We start from the raw sequence: 12,493 nt of genomic DNA on the forward strand, positions 1-12,493 counted from the left end.
ATTCGCCTAAAATATGCCCTCGCTTTTGCTGTCATGTCCACATGGTAGCCACAATGAAGTATAGCCCGAAAGGCTAGAATCGAGTCTCCTTGGTAGGATTTGAAGCCGCTAAATCCTACCAAAGTTGCACGGCCTTGAGCGGCCAAAGTGGTTTTTATACAAATTCCGGATTAAAAGTAAAATTTTCCTCTAGATTTCAAAAAATGTACCACTCGAAAACAAAGAAATTGCTAAGTCCAATCCGTCATCGAAAATACGGCGTATATTCTAAGGCTTTACTATTTCTTGCCTTAGAAATGTTAAAGATTCGCTTCTAGCCCTTGGGGTTTATACTTCATTGGGTAGCCACTCTTAAGGAATTCAGTCTAATTGAGTGTAAAAGAGGCATCAAAACATTTTAAAACATTAATTTCCAGCATTTTAAGATATTCAAAAGAAAGGACTTGACAAAATTTGGAAGAAATTTGAGACAAAAACCTAAAGAATAATAACTTACTGCCCTGGTCCTTTTCCAAGACAAGTTTTTCGAAGATGAAAGGAAAAAGTTGGTGACATTATATTGGTGTGGTAATATTTCATTAAATAAATTGGTTGCTCAACGTGTTTACGTACAATTCAAAGTATTGGTGTGTCTGGTATATATATGTATGTTCGTATGTGTGTAAACTGGAGGTAAAATATTAAAATCAAATTCAATTAAATGTATCAAAAAAGGCTAAAATGTTGAAAAATCTTTTAAATTACTAAATTGTAACAATACATGAATTAAAAAGTATATGTGGATCGTGAGAAAGCAAATAAAATTATTATAAATCATTCTTGGTAAGTAGTATAAAGTTTAGGTTGCCGGCACTAAAAACAGAAAATTAGCTACGCAAAAAATAGTTACCGTGAATAATAATGATAATTTCCTCAAAGTAGGCCTTTATGAATGCAAAACAATGCCATCAAAACACGACATGATGGTGAGTGGTCTGGAAATTTCAGTCCCTAATCATATTCAATTTTGAAACTTAATCAAGTAAAATAAAAGCAACTCTAAATAATAAGCAATTATTCAGATTTACTGAATTTTAGCTTTGTTCATAAGGGAACTTAAGCAATCGGTGCAATCACATGAAGCAAACTGCAGCATCCAATCATTTCGATATTTATATTTATATTTATATATTTCTGTCTTGATTTCGTCTTCATCAGGATCTGTACTGAGCTTGCCAACATATTTTGGAAATGGTTTCGGTTTCCGGGTTCGGGGATCAGTTCTGCTTGCTATAGCTTCTGTTGATATAGAGACTGGTACATTTACTACACTCTGCACAGGCATTACTCCTTCAGGAGTCGGAACATTTTCAACGGTAGGAGCAACTGTCTCCCTATTTACAACTTCGTTAACAACTGTTGGGGCTGCTGGTACTGCTGGCACAAGGACTTTAGTGCGGTATTGAGCATTTGTCACCGTCAGAATTCCATCGTTCTCCAAATCTTGAAAAACACGGGAATGGATTTGTAAAGGTGTTTCAGTTAGTATCCACTCCTTCAACTCACCAAACATGCAACTTCTCCCACTCCAAGCATGCTTGATGATTTCAGCTTCATTAGGCCTTGAGCTCAGAGGAACCCAAATGGCATTTACGTCGTAATGATAATCGGAAAAATACAAGTCACGTCCAAAATCTGCTTCGTTATTTTGACTTCCAACACCCATAGCATACTTCATACGATCTAACGATCTGAGATCCAGTGAAATAAAGATAAGATCATAGATGAAACTTTTATCGGGTCCTGCTGCGGTTCCTCTCCGCATTGAAATATGACATGTTCTGGCTTGTCCCATTCCCCTCTCACGACATTTGTGGTTCAAACAGGTCTGGTAAGCTGAAACACAAGCTTTCATTTTTTGCGGTGTTTTCAATGAAACATAATTGAATGGAAGATATTGTCTCCAGTTGGCAGTACCCATTAGTTGTGTCAAGTTATTCTCTTGCTCCAAGATCCCTCTAAATCGATTGACGGATTCAACACCAAAGAACAAAATGATATCTCTTCTTTCACCAAGAAACGAGATGACTTGGTCCATCGGAGTATGAGAGAATCCAAAAGGATCGATAAATGAAGTCATAGGTGTGCATTGGTTGAGAGCGTTCTCCTGCTCAATCAGCATGGCAGGATTCAAATTACTGAACTCATCAACAATGAACATTATTGTGACGGTCAGCATTACATTGTTTGGTTTGGTTCTAGTAAAGCTCCATGTGGTCGCATTTTCGTCATTTCCAGGTCTGTCAACATCTCTTAATATTCTATTCCAGACGTTTCTTTTCAGCTTTTTAATATATGTTGGGTTATCATCCTCAAAAACAAAAAGTGCTGTTCTTGGATATAACTTATTATACCTTTCGTTAAAAATTTGCTCTAATGCGTGCAAAGCGACCAAGGGTGACCCGTATTCCGGTGGAAAAAGACTGATCGAGGCCATTTGTTCCCGGTAAATTCCAGTACCGCAAAAAGCATCGAAATAAGTGAAGTTATACCCAAAGCATGGTTCCTCGGTGTTGAGAGCCGACGCGATCTTCTGCTGCAAATAACGGAATTCGATTACTCGCTTGGCGAGGCCATGTGGTGAATCTTTATCAAAAAAGTCATCCATTTTGTTTTTATTCATTTTTCTAAAATACATAAAGTTCACAAATGAAAAGTGATGTAGGGGTACTTGTAATACAAATTAAGGATTTCGAATCTAACTCAATTTTTCTCGATGTCTTACTTCATGGCTAGGTTCTCATTTTGTAATTTAATCAAAACTTTATCCTTAGCATCTTTAATCTATTATGTAAGGTCGTGTTTAACAGCTATCAATATCATATTTGAAATTATTATAAAAATTTATATAGAATTTAAAGGTTTCTCGTTTATATTCTTCTCGTAAACTCTCTACCACGCACAATAATAGTCTAGACCCATATTATAACTTTTTCACATTTTACAAGGTTCAAAATAGTGAAAACTTCTCAGAAAGTTTAGAAAGAATCGTAAGTTGGCAAGGTTACTATCTAATACAATAATCACCAATAATCCATTATCACCCTTCTATTCAAAAACCATTGGGCTTTTCCAGAAAAAAACCGTACACCCCCTGTTGAGGAGGTCCAACCTTTTGTGAATTACCCTTGGAATTCCAACTTAAAATATTGTACCCCCCTTGAAATTCCAAGAAACTTAAGGGTCAAAACCCTCTGGAATTCCGAATTTTTGTGGGTTTTCAAACAAACCCCATGGAATTCCGCTTATTTTTAATGGATTTTTGTAAACCCCGATGGGATTCCGCAACATTTCAAACCATACCCCTTAGGAACGGAAATTGACCTCCTCAACAGTACGGTTTTTTTTCTGGGAAAGTCCATTTTGTTTGCATGTAGTCACCCACTGTTCTCTCTTCTCTGAGTAAATTGGTATAAACACTTTTTTTGCTCGAAAAGGCATTATGCTCTTAGAATCCTCTTATAAAGTAATTGCTATCCTGATTCCCAGTCGACTTCAACCACTTATCGAGAGCCTAGATCATGAAACTCAATGCGGTTTTCGAAAAGATAGGGGTTGCGTAGATGCGGTGTTTTCTGTCAAGCTGGCAATAAAGAAACGCAGAGAGCATAATCAAGAGACTTGGATAGTGTTTCTAGACCTTGTCAAAGCCTTTGATAGGGTCCCTCGCCAACTTCTATGGATGGTCCTTGAGAAATTCGGTACGCCAAAGAAGCTCGTTTCGCTGCTCAAATCACTTCATTCATCCTTTCAAGTGAAATTCGTAGTCGACGAAGTGTCCCACACGCTGAAATGCACAATAGGCGTCAAACAAGGAGACATATTAGGACCGGCCCTGTTCACAATCTTCATCGCTGCAATCATGATCACCTTGAGAAAGAAAACGAACCGACCACTCTGTCTTTTCCACACAAAAAATGATTTCCAGATGACGGGTCGTCGTTACAATGCCAAAGGTTCCGAATTCCCAGTCGAAGACTCCGAATATGCAGACGACACTGCAGTACTTTTCGAATCTCGCGAGATTTTGGCTGAGTACTCACCGCTACTTATTGAACATTTCGATCTTTTCGGTATGGAAATCCATAAAGGTGACCTAGAACATCCAGACAAACCTGTGAAAACGGAAGTTCTATTCGTATCCGCTCCTGAGAAATCTTACCGAAACGCTGCCACTTTTGATGATACTGATCTTTTAAATATCAATTTTGGTGGAAGTTATTTCTTCCCTGTAGTTGAAAAGTTCTGTTACCTCGGCACCATGATTACCCGCGACTGTAAAGATAGCGAAGATGTATGTTGTCGAATCAAAAAAGCAGGTAATGCCTTTGGTGCATTACGTAGTTCTTTATTCTCAAACCCATCGATAACGTATGAAGCCAAAGGTGCTGCCTATTGTATCCTCATCCTTCCCATTCTTCTGTATGGTGCAGAATCTTGGTGTTTAACGGAAAATCTTTATAATCAATTACGAACATTTCATCATAGATGTGCTCGTTCAATGCACCGAATAAATCGTCGACACGTTTATTTACACCGGATAAGTAGTAATGAATTGCTTGAAAATTTAAATATCCATTCGATTGATGTTTATATTACAAAATAGTAGGGGGAAATTTGTAAAATCGCTCGATTTTTTTAGTCAAAGCACTTGTTATACATTTTTGGAAAGCTAAGGGGTAGGGGAATCAAAATAACTTAGGTGCCAATTTTGTTTCGGACACTTTGGTGTGATTTTCGGACAAATACGACAGTCTCGGGCAAAAATCATAGGGTGAAAAATTAGTGAAAATTTTAACTTGAGAAAACGGAGACCTGTTGTATATTTTTGGAAAGCTCTCAAAAAATTAAGATTAGTGATATATTGCGAGTATAGGTGATTTCAGTACCTAACTCAAGCTTCCGAACGTGTCTAGGATGTCTTTTGAAAGAATGCCGAGGAAATTGTTATCTTCGTGGGTCAAAAATCGTAGACCAAGGGGCGCACCTGAATTTATTTTTGGGCGTGGAATGTATTAAGCACTTCGTCGTGCTAATATCAGTAAAGATAATTGGTTTGTTTTGGCGCAAGATCGTTGTGAATGGCGTAGAATGATTAACAGTTTTACATAATGTCTATTTTTTTAGTGCTATATTGTTTTGCTTTATTACGCGTAGTAATTTCCTAGAGATATTTTATTTAATATTTAATTTTTCTAGGCCAATTCCTAATGATCTAGGATGGTTCACTCTCTCTCTCTCTGCTCGAAAACTAAACAGACAAAGATGAAATTCTTGGAATCTGTTTACGTCATTACAATTATATGAGCAAATTGAACTAGATAAAACTACATGATTGAGTTTTCCATTCTCTCCGCTGTAAATAAATTTTAAAACAAAACAGTAATTTGCAGTATTGAATGAGGTCCTTACACCTTACAGGGTGTGCAGGAAAAATTACTTTTGTTAAAGTAGAAAATAGAAAAAAAATCTCTCTTCTTGGCTGTGTAAATTTTCTTAAGCTTGTGTCCTACAATTCATTATTGTTTTTTTTTTCGCAGTGCATTTTGATCTGCTTAAAAACGCACCTTTTAGCACCCGTCCTAATACCCCCGGGAATTATCCCTTTCTGTCCGATATTATGATGATACCTTTAAAGCCTAGAACAGAATATTTTTTAGGCTTAATGGACAGATATAAACAGTGGGAGAGTCAAAGTTAGCTTATTGTACAGTGTGTTCCGCAAAAAAGTATACTCAAAAAGTAAAGTGAAATTGTAGAACATCCACAAATCGAAATTTTTTACTTTAAAAAACTTATGAAAGCTGTACTATCCAGCTTTACATTAAAAAAAATCAGATTTAACGACCTTTTTGTTAACTAGAAAAGTGAGTTTTAATTCCCATGGTTGGAAATTTGAAAGTTCGAGATAGGTATAAAACTGAAATCAAAACGAATTCAAAATGAAACACAGAAACATAAAGATCCAGTTGACTAAAGACCAACGTGTGTTTGTTGTTGAAAACTACCATCAATCTCAGAGAAGTCTTGCAGCTGTCAAGCAGAGATTTCAGGCAAGATTTCCAAACCGAAATCCACCAACAAGTCGAACCATACTTTTGAATGTAAGAAAGTATTCCAACCATGGAACCAGTCTAAACTTGAACAAAGGTAATTCTGGGCGACGAGCAACGGTAAGGGACCTAGCAACGATCAATCAGGTCAGACAAAGTCTTGAGGTGAATCATGGACAAAATATCACATGCCGAAGAAATGGACTAAATTTATCACCTACGACATTCCACAAAATTGTATCAAAAGATTTGAAATGGCACCCATATAAAATTCACATCAGTCAAGGGTTAAAACCAGACGATTACAACAGACGCTACAATTTTTGTGCTTGGTTTGTAAATCAGTGCAGAAACCCACGTTTCTTGGCAAATTTTGTAATCGGTGATGAGGCATCATTTGCAATGAACGGAAAGGTCAGTACGCAAAACGTCAGATGCTATGCTCCGAAAGGAGAGGCACCAAATTTCAGATTCGAGAAAAATGATTGTAGGGAGAAAATAACAGTATGGGGAGGTCTTTGTGGAAATGGCGTACACCTCGGACCTTATTTTCCCAATGGAAATTTAAATGGTGCTGGATATCTAAGAATGCTCAACAACGACATACTGCCAGAATTGGAAAGACACTTTGCCAATCAATTGATCAATGGAAACTTTCAGAGACTCTGGTGGGCTCAGGATGGTGCTCCAGCTCATCGACTTATTGCAGTTCGAAACCTGATCCTTCAAAAATTTGAGAGACGAGTGGTTTCTCTTAACACGCCTCGCGAATGGCCACCGAGGTCACCAGATCTGACCCCATGTGATTTTTTCCTGTGGGGATATTTAAAGCAGAAGGTTTTTCGAACTCCTCCAGTAAGTCTTGTTGATTTGAGAACACGGATCGTGAATGAGTTCAATCAACTTCGAACGAAACCTAACTTCCTAAGAAAAGCTGTGAGAGAAATGCGTCGACGTGCAGCTGATTGCATCGATCAAAATGGTGGTCATGTCGAAGGAAATTTAGGTTGATTTTTGCAAAAAAGGTTTTTATGTTTTATTTTGTTGCGTTCTTAGGAAAAAAACTGAAAAGAAAATACAACAAAGCTACTTTTACTTAATTAAATCACCATCTCGACTTTTTTTTTACTCCACCCTGCCTTACAAAAAAGCTAATTATCTCAGCAATAAAATTTTTTTTTTAATTATTTTTTCTGCAACGGAAAGTCAGATAAATCAGCTTTCAGATGCTTTTCAAATGAAAAGTATATAAAAAATATACATCCTGCAAACTTACTTTGAATCTCTGAGTATACTTTTTTGCGGAACACACTGTATAGAGTATTGTGTTAACTTTTGAATAGCGAAATCATTTAAATGTGGTTGAAGAAGGGAAGCATTCAATCAAAATCAAAAATAGCTCTTGTATCAATCGAGATTCGAATTAATTGCCATTGTGTTAATGTTCGAATAACGAATACTGAAAAGCTGGACGCTTGGTTTGAAAAAGAAGCATAGAAAGTGTATCGATTTTGAACATAAATCAAGAGAAAGTTATAGACGAGACGAGACGAGGAGGGAGAAAAACTTGAAATTTCATATTTTTCCGACCCTTCGTGGGACTGAGATCAAATTTTCTGACTTTTCTAAACCTTACAGAGACTTTCAGGTTTGATACCAAAACAAAAGATAAGCTTCTATTTTAAAGCACTGTGTATAGTCCAGGAGCTGGGGGAGGTCAACTATGACAGTCATAGAGGCACGTGCAAACATATATCATCATGTAGCACTATGTCTGAAGTTTCCAAATTTACTTGTTTGCTGTCTGAAATTTTCTTGTAGGTGTCTATTTTACGGACCAGAATGCAAAAATAGCGAGATTTTTTGACGTCAATTGTGTTTACTAAATTATATCTAACTTCTAAACGGTTTATAGAATTCAAACGAAACTTTGCCAATCTGTTACTGATAAATAGCGCTAACTTTCAATAGCAAAAACATTGCTGTGTCCCTACCAGTTTTTTTCATTTCCTGGTGATCGTGCAAAAGTTTCACCTTTTTTTCCACTTCTACCGACAAATGTTTTCAAAAAAACATGTTCTAAACTTAATTTTTTGACTTATTTTTACATCGAATTAATCCTTAGCATATAAGTAAGCGCTGTTGAAAGTTTTGTTACAAAAGTGAAACTCAAGATATTCAATTTTAAAGACCACCATGTATAAAAAATAATCAAAAACATAACAAAATGATAAAACTGACGTCGAAAAACGAAAAATAAAAAATACAGACCTAGACGTCAAAATTGTTCAAAAATTGTTCAACAAACATGGCGACAACAAACAATATCCAGCTTTCGTTTTTTATATTCTTATATTTGGAGAATTCCAAAACGCCGTACAATGTAATGCATTAGTAAACAATTCTCCCCCAAATATGCTTTTGCGCAGTAATAAGACAACTTTGGGAAATTATCGAGGGCTATGGATTGAAAGTTTAGTGGTAGGAAATTTCCTAAAACTGTAAACACACACGTTTTAGCGTATTAATATATAGATGCTTAAGAAAAAAAATAAGCTTACATATTCACCGCCATCCATGGCAAATTGTTTCAAATTTTCTTGGGCACTTTGTGATTATCTATTTATAAATAGACTGATTCGGCAATATCCAATTAGGCACTATCTTCAACCAAATCTCAAGCAAGCTGCCTGTTCCTAACTGACTAATTTTCGCCAATGAAATAAAAGCAAACAAGAAACTATGCGCAGGTCCAAACGGGTACAATATATAATCATTGGAGCTAAGCAAGGTGTTACTAAATTATCCTGTACCTATTGTTTCTGCCATTTCTTAGAAAAATCACACGGAATCGGTCTATTTCACTGTAAGAACTTATCAACAACCGAAAGGTTTAGAGATTACGGAATTTCGCAAGACCCTGTCAAGGGTTTTCCAGCGGGAGACTAAGTAAGAAAGCCCTCGTTTTCGGTTAACCGAAATATTCTTAAGTTTACGCGCAAGGGCAGTTGAACGCGACTGGGGGTACGGCAAAGACCGACTATCAAACATTTCCGATGGGAAAATGGCTCCCTCCTTTGAGCTTTAGCCTGGTCGGCCGCCAATCTACCATTGGAATATCAAATAAGTAAACTCGGCAATAAACAAAAAATAAACGGACATACAAAAGAAATACTTTCGAGTATATATTCGTGAAGCCACAGTGACTTTCAATCTCACACGTTAGAAATCATTTAGCAACCATGCCACCATGCAACCTCATACTCATTAAATAAAAAACTTTCCAGTACGCATTTTTATTAAAAGTGATTACTCATTAGAGATTGTTTTGAAAAACAAAAAATATTTCAAAGCATAAAACAAAAGCACAATGGACAATGCCTGCTAAAAAAATGCTTAAAATCATTCCGCCTTGTTGATTTGCTATATATTTTGATAAATGAATTGTAATTTATGCTTGACTGAAAAGTACCATATTAACTTGATTAACTCGAACTTAAAGTTGATTAACAAAAGAACTGAATTAATATCTAAATGTCGCCATAGCAACTCAACAGATTCTATTTTAATAGCTTTAAAGCAGTCCCTCCGGAAGATTAAAACTTTTTACATTTTACAACGGCATTTTAAACTTTTTAGATTTCACAACGGTCCCTTTTAGCATTTTATTATCTTTTATTATCTCTATAATGAATTTTTATGTTCCCTATGGGAACAAACAAAAACAACTTTTTGTACATTTTGTTGAGATTTTTTCGAAGTAGTTCTACACTTGACTATAGTTGCCAAGTTTCAATATTCTGAATGCGGGACAAGGTGTGCGAATGAAACGAGTGCAAAATTGAGCTAAACATTTCCAATGGGGTTTTTGGGGCAGAGAGCCCAGAGAAAATTACAAAACATGTCTAATTTTCCCCTTTTTATCATTAATCAATCTTCTTCCTCGTCATTGGCTGTGATTCTTCATTTTTGTGTGACTTTGAGCGTAATTGTACTGAATATTTGAAAATGCAGGACAAACAGAGGATGCGGGCGTTCAGCGGGACAAAAGGTCAATTTGCGTACATGTCACTTGGTAACTATGCTTGACAATCGCTCAACGTGAAACAAACAGTAGTGTATATTTTTTACTTTTACAAATAAAATTATGAAATTAAATGAATACTATAATAGCTTTTGTATGCGAATAAGTCACGTCAGCATAAAAACAACTTAGGGTCGTGGCAAAAATACCTTGCAACCAACTGTGCCCTTCAAAAGAGTTTCTTAATTATTATTTTCCTCGAGTTCAAAGATCTAATCACCCATTATTTAATCAACGGACGAATTTCACATGTTAGCATTGCCTCGATAATATATACCGGTATAGTATATTTTGGAATTGCTTTGATACTGAAAAACTTTGCACCCAGCCGAGTAAAATCATATGATTAGTTACAATAAAAACATACCACAGTCCAAAGCTCCAAAAAAATTTTAAACAATAAATTTCCTCTAGAGGATGGTTGCAAACGATAGCTATAGCCCGATAGCATAAATATGGTATAATATCAGGGGTGGTCAAAGCAGATGTTTGTAAAAATGAGCTTGAATGCTTAGCAACCCCAGCCCTGACCTGAAAATTGGAGTTGCTTATTAAAAAATATGTTCATGCAAAATCTACGCAGACTTGCTAATGCTTAAGCTAATGCTTTATAAAAAACTTTAGGCCTTTTCTTACAAGATAATTCTACTTCTCCATATCTTTGCAACAAGCAAAATATTGCAATCTATCCAAAGTCTTTCACTGTACAATCATGGTCGAAATATTTGAGACAAAAGGGAAATTCCCAGCAAAATTTGAAAACCATAAATATTTTTGAAGCGCTCTAATGTTGGAAGGGTAGAGTTTTAACATGAGGCTTGAAAGGACATAGTGGCCTCTACTACCTTTCTTATTCATCATCCGCCCAAATAAAAAGACCACTTACCAAAATACCTTAAGGGCTCTGACCATAGTGAATTTTTCATATTTGTCATGTACAAATTATAGATATCTGCCTGATGTAGCCAACCAAAACTATGGTATATGTAATACATTTTCTGTTAGGCCAAAAAAAAATTGTAAAAGCTTCTTTGTCTCAAATAAAAATCTTGAAAAAAGCGGTTTTTGACCAATTTTTCATCCCAATGTTTCGTAGAATAACCCTTTCAGTCCCACGCGACCGCACTGCGGTTCCTTTGGACCCATCGTTTTTTACCAGAGGACTGCATAGCGGTCCCTGATTTATTTTTTAAATTGTGATTTTTTGGCGGGAAATAAAGAGATGTCTTTAAACAGCTTTCAAAGAAGATAGGATAGCGCGTCGTGTGCAAAAAACCGCGTGAAAAAAGCTTGTTCGAGTAAAAAGTTTTGTTTACAAAAGTATTTACAAAAATTTTTGCAAGCAAAATCTTTAAGGCCGAAAATGGAATTTTTTACAACTTCTATCAATCATTATGATTTTTCTATGAGGGCTAATCAAACAATTCTTTTTTCAGTTAGTAGATACTGTTGTGCTAAACATTTATCAGAAGAATGAATGGGTTTAAATCATTTTTTCATAAAAAAAATTACCATTGAATGGCAAAAAATTGCTGTTTTCAATTTTTTTTTTGCCTTTCTCTGGTCACGTGACACACTGATGACGTCATTTTGCAAATTTTTTTCTTTCAAAATGATCCTCATACTATAAGTGAAAAAAGGTGAAAACTTGAGAGGACTAGGTTTAGTGATTCCAGAGATATTGAAGAATGAGTGACTGCATTCAAAAACTCGTTTTACGGCTCTGGGAAAGTAGCTGTGAAAACTCTGGGACTGAAAGGGATAAAAACAGTATTATAGTTCAATTCTTTACAGACATTAAAAAAAAAAAAAAGGAAAAAAGTTAATTACCCATTGAAACTGAGTATTTTTTATAAAAGAGGGTAATAGAATATTCTCTTAACGTTTTTTTTAATTCGCCAAATTTAACAAAAAGAACATTATGTTATATCCTAATATAACTTATAACGGATATAACTTATTTTCTTTTTGAACAAACTAGGGAATCAAAGTATTCAATATGGATTGCCGTGTATTTCGAAAGCAAAAATCCGTCCATGGGGGGTGGAAGATATATTATTTTTTTCATGAATTACCCCTGGACATTTTGATTTTCAACCCCCTGGACACGGGTTATACCCCTGGACAAACATCAAATCAACCCCGTGGACACAAAAAATTACCCCTGGACATTGGAATTTACCCCCTGGACATTGCAATTTTTTGGTATTTTTTCAATACTCCTGGACAATTCAAAATTTGAAAATATACCGCAAAATTTTTGTGCAACCATATTTTACCTAATAAAAACCACAATTGCCTCCCCAGTATATCAATA

The sequence above is a fragment of the Clytia hemisphaerica genome, unplaced genomic scaffold (genome assembly GCF_902728285.1).
Source record: "Clytia hemisphaerica strain Z4C2 unplaced genomic scaffold, Clytia hemisphaerica genome assembly, whole genome shotgun sequence".
In the NCBI taxonomy this organism is placed as follows: domain Eukaryota; kingdom Metazoa; phylum Cnidaria; class Hydrozoa; order Leptothecata; family Clytiidae; genus Clytia; species Clytia hemisphaerica.